The sequence below is a fragment of the Lactuca sativa genome, chromosome 1 (genome assembly GCF_002870075.4).
Source record: "Lactuca sativa cultivar Salinas chromosome 1, Lsat_Salinas_v11, whole genome shotgun sequence".
Classification (NCBI taxonomy): domain Eukaryota; kingdom Viridiplantae; phylum Streptophyta; class Magnoliopsida; order Asterales; family Asteraceae; genus Lactuca; species Lactuca sativa.
Genome location: NC_056623.2, coordinates 204,952,905 through 204,964,812, shown reverse-complemented (window position 1 = coordinate 204,964,812; position 11,908 = coordinate 204,952,905). Strand labels below are relative to the sequence as shown.

The 11,908-nt window shown below is 36.3% G+C and overlaps 1 non-coding gene across 1 annotated transcript; it reads left to right on the top strand.

Annotated features, from left to right (window-relative positions):
- The first annotated feature begins 8,124 nt into the window (after positions 1 to 8,124).
- Positions 8,125 to 8,232, top strand: LOC111879944 (small nucleolar RNA R71). Its single transcript, XR_002846275.1, has one exon. It is a non-coding gene; the product is annotated as a small nucleolar RNA R71 (small nucleolar RNA).
- Positions 8,233 to 11,908: the final 3,676 nt, after the last annotated feature.

Here is an 11,908-nt window from a genome sequence, read left to right as displayed (position 1 = left end):
CCATAATTTAGGTCATAGATTGTAAACGGTTAAATTATGGTAAACCTGTTTGTAATTTGACTCAATGAGTTTTATTGCTTCTAATGTAAAATAAACAGGTTCATTTCAGATGTTATAAGATACCAGATCATATCTCACTTACAAATGTGTAAACTATCAAATGAATCAAACAACTCAAACATTAGTTAATGCGTCTGACAAAATGAAAATGTGTATTAAGAAGTTATGATTGAAGAAAACATTACGACTTTATATTACATGTTCGTCTGCTTCCGAAAATATAAAGAACATCTAAAATGGAGTTTTTATGCAAAAGATACTACAGTTTAAAAAAAACAGTAAAACATTGACTTTCTTTAACCGCATAAAATTGAAACAATCCGTTGAGGCAGTTGCACACCTCCGATGGAAATTCCAAAATAATTTTTGGACTAAAGCTATGGTCTAATATTTAATTTCATACTCAAAATATTTTTAGCGAAAATATTTGCAAAAATCGAAAATCAAGCTCTACGGGCCATTTAGACGCGAAACTTTAAACACGATTTCCCAGAGTTCCGTAAGTCAAAAAATTAATCTGTTTAGGGTTTTGGAATCCTTAAACCCGGATCTATCTAAAGATACTTTCAGTAAAATTTCTCAACATTGGGATTTGATACACCAAAATTTGATGGTTTTTGTAATTAAGGAGGGTGTTACCTCATTGTGGGGCCCACATGTGATACACGAAGAAAAAAGTCAGATTTTGGCCTTCAGTCTTGCCTTGCCAACGTGGAATAGGAACCCCCTTACCTCTCTTACTTGCACACTTACCTAAAAGAGTACCAAGCATGGCTGTTGAGGTATGGCTCACGAGTGTCTATGTTTGTATGTGTGTGCATTCACTAGATATAAATAGAATGCATAGGATACCGTCATTGCTCACAAAACCCAACAATCCTCTCTCTCTCTCTCTCTCTCTCTCTCTCTCTTTCTTAAGTTCTTACTATCACCACTACACCACACCATAGGACCACATTTTAACTCCTTCCTTTGTTCAAAAATCACCACCTCAGCCCTTTCCCCACCCTCCCCTCTCATCCCCTTACCGTTTTTTGCCAGGAAAAACGAAGAAAAATGTGGCAGCCATCTTGTTGCCACCCTATTACCACCACTCGCCACTTTACTGCCAGCATCCCCTTGACCACCTCTTGTCGAAGCTACCGTTGTGTTGTTATCTTGGAATGCTTACCCACCACCTGCTCACACTCCTTTGTGATCTACCATCGGAGAAAGGTAACAAATAACAACAATATGATATCATAACTCCTCCTGCCAGCGCCAAACCATTCCACTGCCACCTTTTGCCACTAAGTGAATCAACGGCCACCACCAACCTATGCTTCTGTTGTTGCTCGTAAGTTCATCCTCACCACCTTAGGTACTCTTTTTCATTTTGGAATACATTGTAAAAATCCAAAACCCATTCATATATTTTTTTTTTTGTTATCGACGTGCATGCTAAGCAACAGAGGAGGAAGATGACCTCCTCCACTGTTCAAACTCCATTTAGAAATGAATTTTGCTTACCTAACTTCGAAATTTATTACTAAAATAATCCAAAACTTCCAACTTCTTTTCATAATATTCAGAATCTACCCCACTCGAAAATACTTACAAAATAATTTTAAATCAATTAAACACTCATTTTATTTAAATAATTTAAACTCCAACATGAGATTTATTTGCAAAATAGGTCCAAGCCCTAAACTTATAATTTAAATAAATCATTTTACTCCATTATTTGGAAATTATTAACTAATTTAGTCCCATCTAATTAATTTTAATTAATAAATGGGCCCTATGATTTGGTTAAATTACCAAATAACCCTCCACATATTAATTTATATTAAAATGTCCTAGGAAACTCAATTAATCTCGAAGGTTCATGTTCAACGCAACACATCTTGGTTTTTCACATCCAATACTCAAAACGACTCGACAACCACACTTTAAGATGAGTGTTACAACCCCTCTTTTATATTTTTACACTTTTTGAGGGAGAATACATGTGCAATATAATATAATTCATACATAATACGTAAAATATTAATAATTTATGCAAATACTATCCTAGTTATGAAACGATCATTTGATATTTATATGTCATGATTACATAAACTAGTTTCCAACATCAATATGTTCATATGTTATATTGTTAGAATAATACAAGGATTAAAATAACATATTCCATGTTACTACAAAGTTTATACAAGAAATATATTCAGTTATAAAATTTAGTGCCTTATACTATACATGCATACGAATTGTGCTTTCCTTTTATAAAGTCAATACAAATTCATTATACCTATCAACTTACCCACTTATAAGTTAGGGCTAAGAACTTTTCACCTACCTTAATGAAGGGCTTTTTAGTGAGACTATATTCATTAGCTAAGTCTAAACACTTACCATACCCACACTACAATAACCAGTAATCTACGGAGTGAGATACATATGTATAGGTCTATATGGGGTCGACAACCCCACCTGTGGTTGCTAGCTACAACCTCGAACGATCAATCGAAGGGGGTGATGTGACATCCCCAAAATCACGGCCAGAAAAGACCGATTTTCATTTATGCTTTTAAAATAATTTCAGAGTAAATTCTTTTGATTTGAAAGAGTTGCGGAATTTGTTCCCAAAACAAAACATGATAAAACAATATTTACCAAAGCATTTCATCAAGAGATGCATTTTCATTATATAATCAAAACTCGGGATGTCATGTTCTGATACAGACCATAAAGCATAAACGATAAACATTACAAGTCATTCAACAAATATATACATATACAGACTTGTAAACAAAACAACAAGATGATCCATCCATCTTACGCTCTTGCGCCACTTCCTGTAATACAAATAAAATTGAGTGGATCAGGCTTGGGAGCCTGGTGAGCATATAGGGTTTTCAACCCACAATAAATAAGTTATATTTAATTTCACCAACCAATCACTATCCCGATTACCCATTCCCGTTATCCTCACTTTACGTCCCTAAAGCAACATCTATCTCAACGGACCTAATCTAGGATTTTCATCGGGACGGACATCACTGCTAAGGGGTTTCCTCAGCAATAGATATCCTAAAGGCAACCATGAGGGGGATAGAGTACACCGGTGAACACATCGTTCACAACACCTACAGGTTATGAGCCTGCTAGCGTTCCACAAGACTGTCTAGAAAGAGTCCGTGGTCGTTATCCATACTCCGCTGAATAACTAGATCAACAACAACAACAACATCGAGGCCTCTCATCTGTTTATTACACACCAACTATCTACCCATGTTCTACCCAACATATTAGTAGATAAAAATATATATTTTCATACATAGTTTAAAACCTGTATAGCATTCTCATTCAATATATATTCCACATAACAGATGAGGCATAGGCATACCCACATAACACGTATTTCATAGAAACAAATCAGATCTATGAGATAGGATAAAGTGAATATACATTCACTCATATAACAACAAAATATACACATAACAAGTATATCGTATAAAATACTTCATAGTTATGCTTTAGAAGAAAGTAACTACACACTCACACATATAAACCACAATTTACTTAATACACTCAAACCATACTTGTATTATTATCGTGTTTATGAAAAGTAGTATACACTCACTTGATCAGAAGATGATCGGACAACACTACGACTTGTAGAAGTAGTAATCCTCAGCAGATCTGGAAGATCTCCACAAAAATCGAACTTCTCGCAGGCAGAGCTTCGACTCGGGAACTGCACTTCTCGGGATCTTCGGGATCTCGGGACTTGCCTCGGGGCTCGAGAATAATACCAGGGCTTCGGGGTATTTCTGGCACGCAAAACGATGCAAAACGGGAGAGAGAAGAGAGAAAATTGGCAATTGGGTCGGCTGCCCTTGCATCCTATTTATAGGAGGCTGGAGCCTCGGAGTACGCGGGGCGTACAGGCCTCCGAAATCGTCACTGCATGCGTCATCCGAAGTGTCGACACTCTTCGGAGTACGCGGGGCGTACTTCGGATCGGACTGCTGACTCCCCTTCGGATAATGTCGGATTTAAAGATCTAATTTAAATACAAAATAATTAATAAATTTCGGAAATTCATATCTTCTTCATAAGAACTCCGTTTTCGACGTTCCTTATATCCACGCGTAGGTGAGACTACGCTCTACAACTTTTGTTTAGACTCCGTCGGCTAATTTTGACTTTATTTTTATTATTTATTTTTAATAGGCCGCGACAGAAAAAACTTCGTTATAAATTCATAACTTCTTCGTTTGACATCCGTTCTCGCCTAACTTTTTTATCGCTTCGATACCAACAACGAGACCTTCGATCCTCGTTTAGATTGTTTCGGCTAAAAATCGCTCGATCTCAAATCGAGTATTTCAGCTTGCATACCGCTAAGTCGAAACTTCGATAAATCATAACTTCCTCATACGAAGTCAGATTTGGGCGTTCTATATATATTCGGAAACCTCGTTTCAACTACTACAACATTATTCAAAGATATCAAGTTTATCTTACACTTGAATTTTGACGCTTATTTTTATTTTTAATTAATCAAACCACATAATTAAGCAATTAAGCACAAAACACATAATACTCCAATAATACACTTCTATTATTTCAAAACGGGTTACAAAGGTTAACCTAGACTATTACATTGCTAAAAATGGCAAGCCCGGAAACACAGGCGTTACAGGTGATAAGTGTCTACTATCGTTACTACGATGTATAACGAAGCGACGTAGAGGGCTACATAAGGTCACATAGCTCGGTTATAGGACTCGCTATAAACATTAACTAAAAACTCTCTCTTACTACAAACCATGGGCTTGGTTGTTTTCAAGTCTATTTTAAGTATGGATTTACTTATGCGAAGATACATTTTCGTATTCATAGCTTATTTACAAACACTGATTTGAGTATGATTATAATTACAAAGAAAATATGTTTTAGACTTTTTAAAAGTACCATACTGTTGTTAGCAGAAAACCTGTGACCCTCACTAACATTTTTTCTCATGATTTCACTACGACATGGAAGCCATAAATATACTAGAACATATGCTAGCTCAAATAAACATTTAAGCTCAGATCAGATCATCCCACAGAGCAATAGCAACCTAGGTCTCAAAACAATAACACAAATTTTTTTTTTATCTAGATTGTATTTTACACCATTATTTTAAGTCTATATAAAATAATTTTATTAACTTATTCATTTTCTTAATTAATTTTTTTCAATATGCTTGAATTCGTATATTCAACCCTTACCCACACTTAATGGATGCAATATCCTCATTGCATACTTAAACAATTAAAGAGCCTAAAAGTAAAAAATGAGAAATTAGAACATACTCAACTAGGATAGCAGTGGCGAGATCGAATTTGAAACTTGTATGGTTGACATCTAATATATTAGCTACAAAAAAAAACTTGTGGACCCTCTTCTCATGAACGAAAATGTACCGGAATAGAATAAACCAAAAACCCATGTTCAAAAAGTGTATTGAATAGGGCCAAGGCGTGGAAGAATTTGCCACATCATGGTGATTCTGGCTATCAAAGTCTGGTGGCGAGAAAAACAACCAGCAGAACATGGAAGTGTTAGCCACGTAGTGGAGACTTCTCAGAATATCTTTTTGAGCCCAATTTTTAATGCATTTTCATTTATTAATGTGTTATGACCATTCCTAACTTCTTCTTTTTGTAAAAAATTTCAAACTCCTCCCGTCATCAGGTAGTCACCACACACTTACTCAAAAATATGTTCTTCAATTGTAATCTTCCAAAATCTCATGACATTTTCAAATTAAGCTCCTCTCTGCTTTCCCCTCTTTTAATACTACAAAATAGTAAGATCAAGAAGTAAAGAAACACATCCTCATTTGCTTAAGAAAAATAAAAATAAGAACTAAAACAAAAACTAAAATGAACTCATAATGAAAAGAAAATGAAAACTCTTAAAACTTTGGAATGCCACCCGATAAGCGCTTTTTTTTTAGGAGTCTTGAGTTGGACTCTTTATCGCCCTATGTTGTTGTAGTTAGGAGTGAGATCTCCTTTTTTCCTTTTTCTCCTTACATTTATTCTTGTACGCTTGAACTCGCCATATGTATTCCTTTTTTGAGTCTTTTTTTTATTATCACTTTTCTCTTGCTTGCATTTTACCCATTTACCTTTTTCAGCTAGTTGCGTCTTCCTATCTTCTTATTTTTCTTCTACTTTTATCTTATCAATGATTGGCTCATTATTCTCTTGTTCAGTCTCCTTCTCACTCATCTCCTCTTCATCATCTGAAACAAAATTTTCTTATTTACTTTCTTCATCAACTTGAACCTGGGGTGTAGTGAACGTGAATACTTCAAAAGTCATAGGAATTGAAGCTTTTAGCTTGGAACACTTTAGTTCTTCCACTTGAGGCTTCTCCTATGCTCTCAACTCTTCCTCTATTAGCTTGTCTTTTTCGTCTCACTAGTTGAACTTTTCTTCTTCCAAATCATTCACCCATAACACCTCATCTATTGTCTTGTCATAACTCACTCTTTGGTTCATTTCAAAAGTTATATATTTGTCTTCTACCCGTTGACTAATCTAAGAATCATGGACCTCAATGAGGGCTCTTGCAGTGCTAAACAATGGTTTTACTAAGATTATGGGAAGGTCTTCATCTTCTTTCATTTTAGAACCACAAAGTCAACTAGCAAAATAAATTTGCTAAATGTCACCAACAAATATTCAACAATCTCACATGGATGAGTGATTGAGTGATCCACCATTCGAATTGTCATTCTCGTGTTTTGCAGCCTTAGTAGAACGAGCTTCTCATAAAAAGAATATGGCATGAGATTGATGCTAGCCTCCGAATCGGCTAGATCATTTATTTAAATGGAATTTCCAAATTCACAAGGGAAAGTCAATCGGCCCGGATCTACGATTTTAATCGGCAATCCATCAATAATTCTAGCTAAACACATTCCATTAAGCACGTTGGCGGATGCTTTTTAATGTCCTTTCATTTTTTCATTATATCATTAGGAAATTTAGAAAGCTTAACCATGGATATGAGGAATGGAGCATTGATAGAAAAGGATAACACTTGTTCCATGAATTTCTTCTGTTTCGGCTCTGAAGGATTCTTGAGGGCTCGAGATGGATATGGCAGAGGAGGCTGGTGTGGCTTTAAAAATGAAGAATTTTTATTCTCCAGTGGCCACATTATGGCCTGGTTGCCATGCCATGGGCACTAGGCAGATGGTTTTCCTTTTTATTCTTCATGTTCTAATTCTTTTGGTTGTGTATCGTATGGTTTGGTATATGTATCATACATCCCAAATGGTTCAAAATCTTCCTCTTTTTTAGTGTATATAGCCATAACATGAGGTTGTGGTTTTGGATCTAGATTTTTAGGAGGTAGCCTTTCGTTTACAGGTTTCGTCAGTTAACCCAATTAAGTTTCACTATTGGATATTGTCACTTTTTGGTTTGTTATCATAGCTTCAGTTGCATCATACGTCTTTTCAAAAACGGATGCAAAGAGTGCAAGCATTCACTTGAAATCAGACTTGTTTTCGACTAGTGGTTCTTTTTGATCAAAACCTCGGGCGGTTTGCCTATCATTCTCATCTTTTTGCTTATTGTACTCATTTTAAGGCAACCAATCCCTTTTTGATTTTCCTCCAATCGACATTGTATTTGTCCCCACATGAGTAACACACTTAGGATTTCCACTTCCCATTCTCATCTAGATGAAAATGTTAGGTGAAGTGGGGCCCATTGCAATTGTCACATCCAACTCATATGGTATGTATGGACTAATCCGTTTTTGTCATTAGTGGATCAATATTCTCTAGTTTATCTATTATTGCATCCAAGTTTTTGTTTCCTAGATTGCCTTTTCTTCTTATAGCATCTTCTTGCAGGTTATGATATTCTCTTGAGTGCTTCGCGAACTCTTGGATTAATTCCTTGATCATGGCCAGATTCTTCTTCGTTAGCAGCTATTGAGACTAAAGAAGTTGCCTTGTTTTCACAGTCACACCCATCATAGAAAATATAAACCTCTTGTTGCATGTTCAAGTCGTGTTGAGGACAATTTCTTTGAATACCTTTATACCATTCCTAAGCTTTGTATAAGGACTCCACCATTTGTTGTTTGAAATTTGCTATATTTTTCTTCGATTTTGCAACCTTAGGTGGTGTACTAAATTTTGGGTGAACTCTTCACGAAGTTGAGTCCATGTAGTGATAGCACCGGGTGGAAGTGCCTTGAGCCAATCTTTTTCCACTCCTCTAAAAGTCACCGGAAGCATCCGCAACAACACCATTTCACGTGGTATATTAGGAATATTGAAATAGTTAGCACTTTGTTCACTTCTTCATTATGCTTGAAGGCGCCTTCATGATCTTTCACATAGAATTGGATATCTTTTAGCATGTTTAAAATGTGCCCCTTCAATTTGAAATTCGTGTTGTTTGGAATTTCAGGTTGGAAAGACCCGACCCGTTATCATGCATCCTTTTCTTATACTTTTCAATCGTCATATCCTTAATGTTCGCCATTTTTTCTACCTCTATCTTGATATCATACTCTAAATTGCTTTTTGTTCCAGCCTCACATCCTATTTCTTTCTTGCTTAGAGACTTCTTAAAGTGCTTGACTTTTTTGGATTCAAAATTATTGCTTGACTCACTTATCTTCTTTTGAAATGCTGATTCTGGATGTTAAAGTGGTGGAACTATTTGAGTATTAGATCCTCTGCCATAAATCATTGAAAAAAAACACGTAAAACGAATAAAAATAAATTAACAAAAAAACTGTCTGTTAGTGACCATGACGTGGCCAGTTGTAACACCCGGAATCTGGAAGGATAATTATGGAAAATAAAACCTCATTTTTAAAGGTCAAGTCATCAAGTTTAAGGCATAAACTCGATGTGTAGGAATTATGAGTCACGTGCATTTTCGAAGATCAACTCAATGAGTTGGAGGGGACCAACTCGAAGAGTTGGTCGCGGTTTGAGAAACCCTAATTTGGGATTTTGCACCCTATTTAATCAACTTAAGCTCTAGGGTTTGGCCTCATTTACAACCTCCATCGTCCTAAACCCTAACCTCGAGACCCTAAGGAAATTTTTGAGTGTTGTGAGTTTATAAAGAGTTTTCGTTGGTGATTCTTGAAGGAGACTTGAAAATGGAAGCACCTAGCTTGGAGGATTGACTATAGATCTAGAATCCCTTCGTCAAGAGCTGCATCTTTGAGGTATAAAGTCGTCACATTGAAATATAGCTTACTAGATCACTTTTCTTGAAGTTTTAGCTTGAGTTTTGGGGCTTTGATAAAATGGTCCGAAGAGAAGTGGTTTCCAGGGGTTAATAGGATAGATTTGACCCCTATATGACCTATTTAGGCTTAAAGTTGCAAACTTTAATGGCATCAAAGTCCCATTCATGCAATATGTCCATTGTGTAGCCAAAAATGGACATTTGAGGGTGTTTCTTGAATGCATGAACATAAAGTTGGAAACTTTACGTGATTTGTCAACCTTGGGACATCAGATATGTATCTTGGTGTGTTGTAGTAGAAGTTTAGGGGATTAATATATTGAGACCACCTTTAAAGAAACTAGGTTTTGAGTTTTAAGCTTAGTAGATGATTCTTGAGGGTAAAGTTGGAAATTTTACCCTTCTAGACCTTAAAATGGAAAGGACCTGAGGTTTGGAGCTGTTGGATTCCAAAGAAATTGCTTAATGCATTAAGAATGGTTAACAAACTGAAGAACTTGACGATTTCACAAAGGAGCTCGGCGAGTTGATGTGAGTATGTCCCGATTCTGTTGAAAAGGAAAGAACTCGACGAGTAGATTCATAGTATCACGATTTTTCGGTTTATGGGAACTCTTCGAGTTAAAGGGCAACTCGACGAGTTGAGTCAAATCGGAGCGTTTACTTTGACTTTGACTTGGATGTTGACTTTGACCTTAACTTAACTTTCACTAAAATTGACCCTTGGAGGATTATGAAGTACGTAATGGATTTTAAAGGGTAGTCCATGTAAGGGTTTGGGCCAGATTTTGAAAATTGGGCCATTAATGGGCTTTCATGGATTTTATAGTATGGACCTTGATGGGTCGGTGGTGAAATGGTCATTTCACCCCAAGTAAGGAATAAGGATCATGGTTTGACACCCAATTGCTAATTGGGTTATAGCTCAGGGAGTTGTCAGGGCAGCAACTAAGGCTTTTTACAGTGGGCTTCAATATTCGAGGTAAGTTACCTTCCCGGTAGAAGTGGGTCAAAGACACGAATGCCGGTCCACTAGAACTTCTTTATAGGTAGATGATGATTCTCTTTTTGATAATTTTATTATATGATACTATTTGTTATGCTTTATGTGATAGTATGCTATGATGATAGGTGATATGTGGTAGTGGTAGGGGTGAAATAGTACCCGTAACTGATTGAATGAAACCGAATGGGTAGGCCAGCACCTAGATATGCTAGGCGGTTACCTTTTGAAAGACATCGAAGGGGTAGGCCAGCACCCAGATACTCTTGGCAGTATATGATTATGCGTTTATAGGATAGGATGTTATGTAGTAGTGGTAATGGATGAAGTAGTCCTCGTAACCGTTTGAAAAAGACCAAAGGGGTAGATCAGCATCCAAATATGATTGGCAGTTACTGGTTGAAAGAGACTGAAGGGGTAGGCCGGCACCCGGATATGCTTGGAAATATGTTATTATATGGTATGTGGTATGATGGGGGAACTTACTAAGCTTTGTGCTTACAGTTTTCAGTTTTGGCTTCAGGTACTTCTTCTTCGAAAGGAAAAGAGCCAGCATGATTGCAATGCATCACACCAGGATTTTCGCACATGATATCTTTGGGAGTTATACTCTAATGTTGTTTTATCATGACACATTTTTCCTATTGATATATTGGTTTTGATATATATCAATACTATGTATGTTTTTAGACAAATGGTTTTATAATTATTAAATTAGAAATGCATTTTTTCTTCTTGAATGTTGGGATGTTACAAGTTGGTATTTGTCACACCCCAAAACCGATAACGGCGGAATACGTTTCGGGTTGGAGGACGTCATATACAGTATCATCACAATTGTATAATAGTAAAAGCAAGAAGCATCCAACCATTTCATTACATGGTGAGTTTAATTACAAGTGTGTTCTGTAATGTTTCAATAGACACCAAAAGTATAACAAAAATAAGAGATGGATCTTGTGTGCTCCATCTTCTCCAAAAGCTGCACCTGTACCTGTCTATCTTTGACCTGAGGATACAAGTTATTTTGAAAACGAATATCAGCATAAAGCTAGTGAGTTCATAAGAATTTAGTGTGAATTTTGTATAAAATGTATTAGAACATATAGTGTGAAAAACTGCAATTTACATTTATAAGTAGTAGAAAACTCTAGAAAATCCTATATTTTCCAGAAAATATATCGTAAGTGAAAGACTCTAAGTTGCATGTAAGTTTTATCATTGAAAACTGTTTGTTGTAAAAGTGGGGTACTAAATCTCCAGTATGTAGTGTGGGTAATAGAAAAGTTATGCTTGTTGACAGTGATAGTGGTGTGAATTTCCATTAGTAATAGATACTTATTTTACTTCGGGATTTTAATTCAGACTTTAGTCTTAGTATTTTAGTGTGGATATAGTGTATTCCTTTTTATGTGACCAATAGTGTGAGTAATAGAGGATCCCATGACCTTCCCGGTCATGCACAATGTAGTGAAGTAGTGCCATCCCTAGGCCTGCTCGGCTCGGACTGAAGTTAACAGTCGGGATCTAATAGTGTCTGCTCCGTATAGATCTATACATGTAGTGTCGCCTT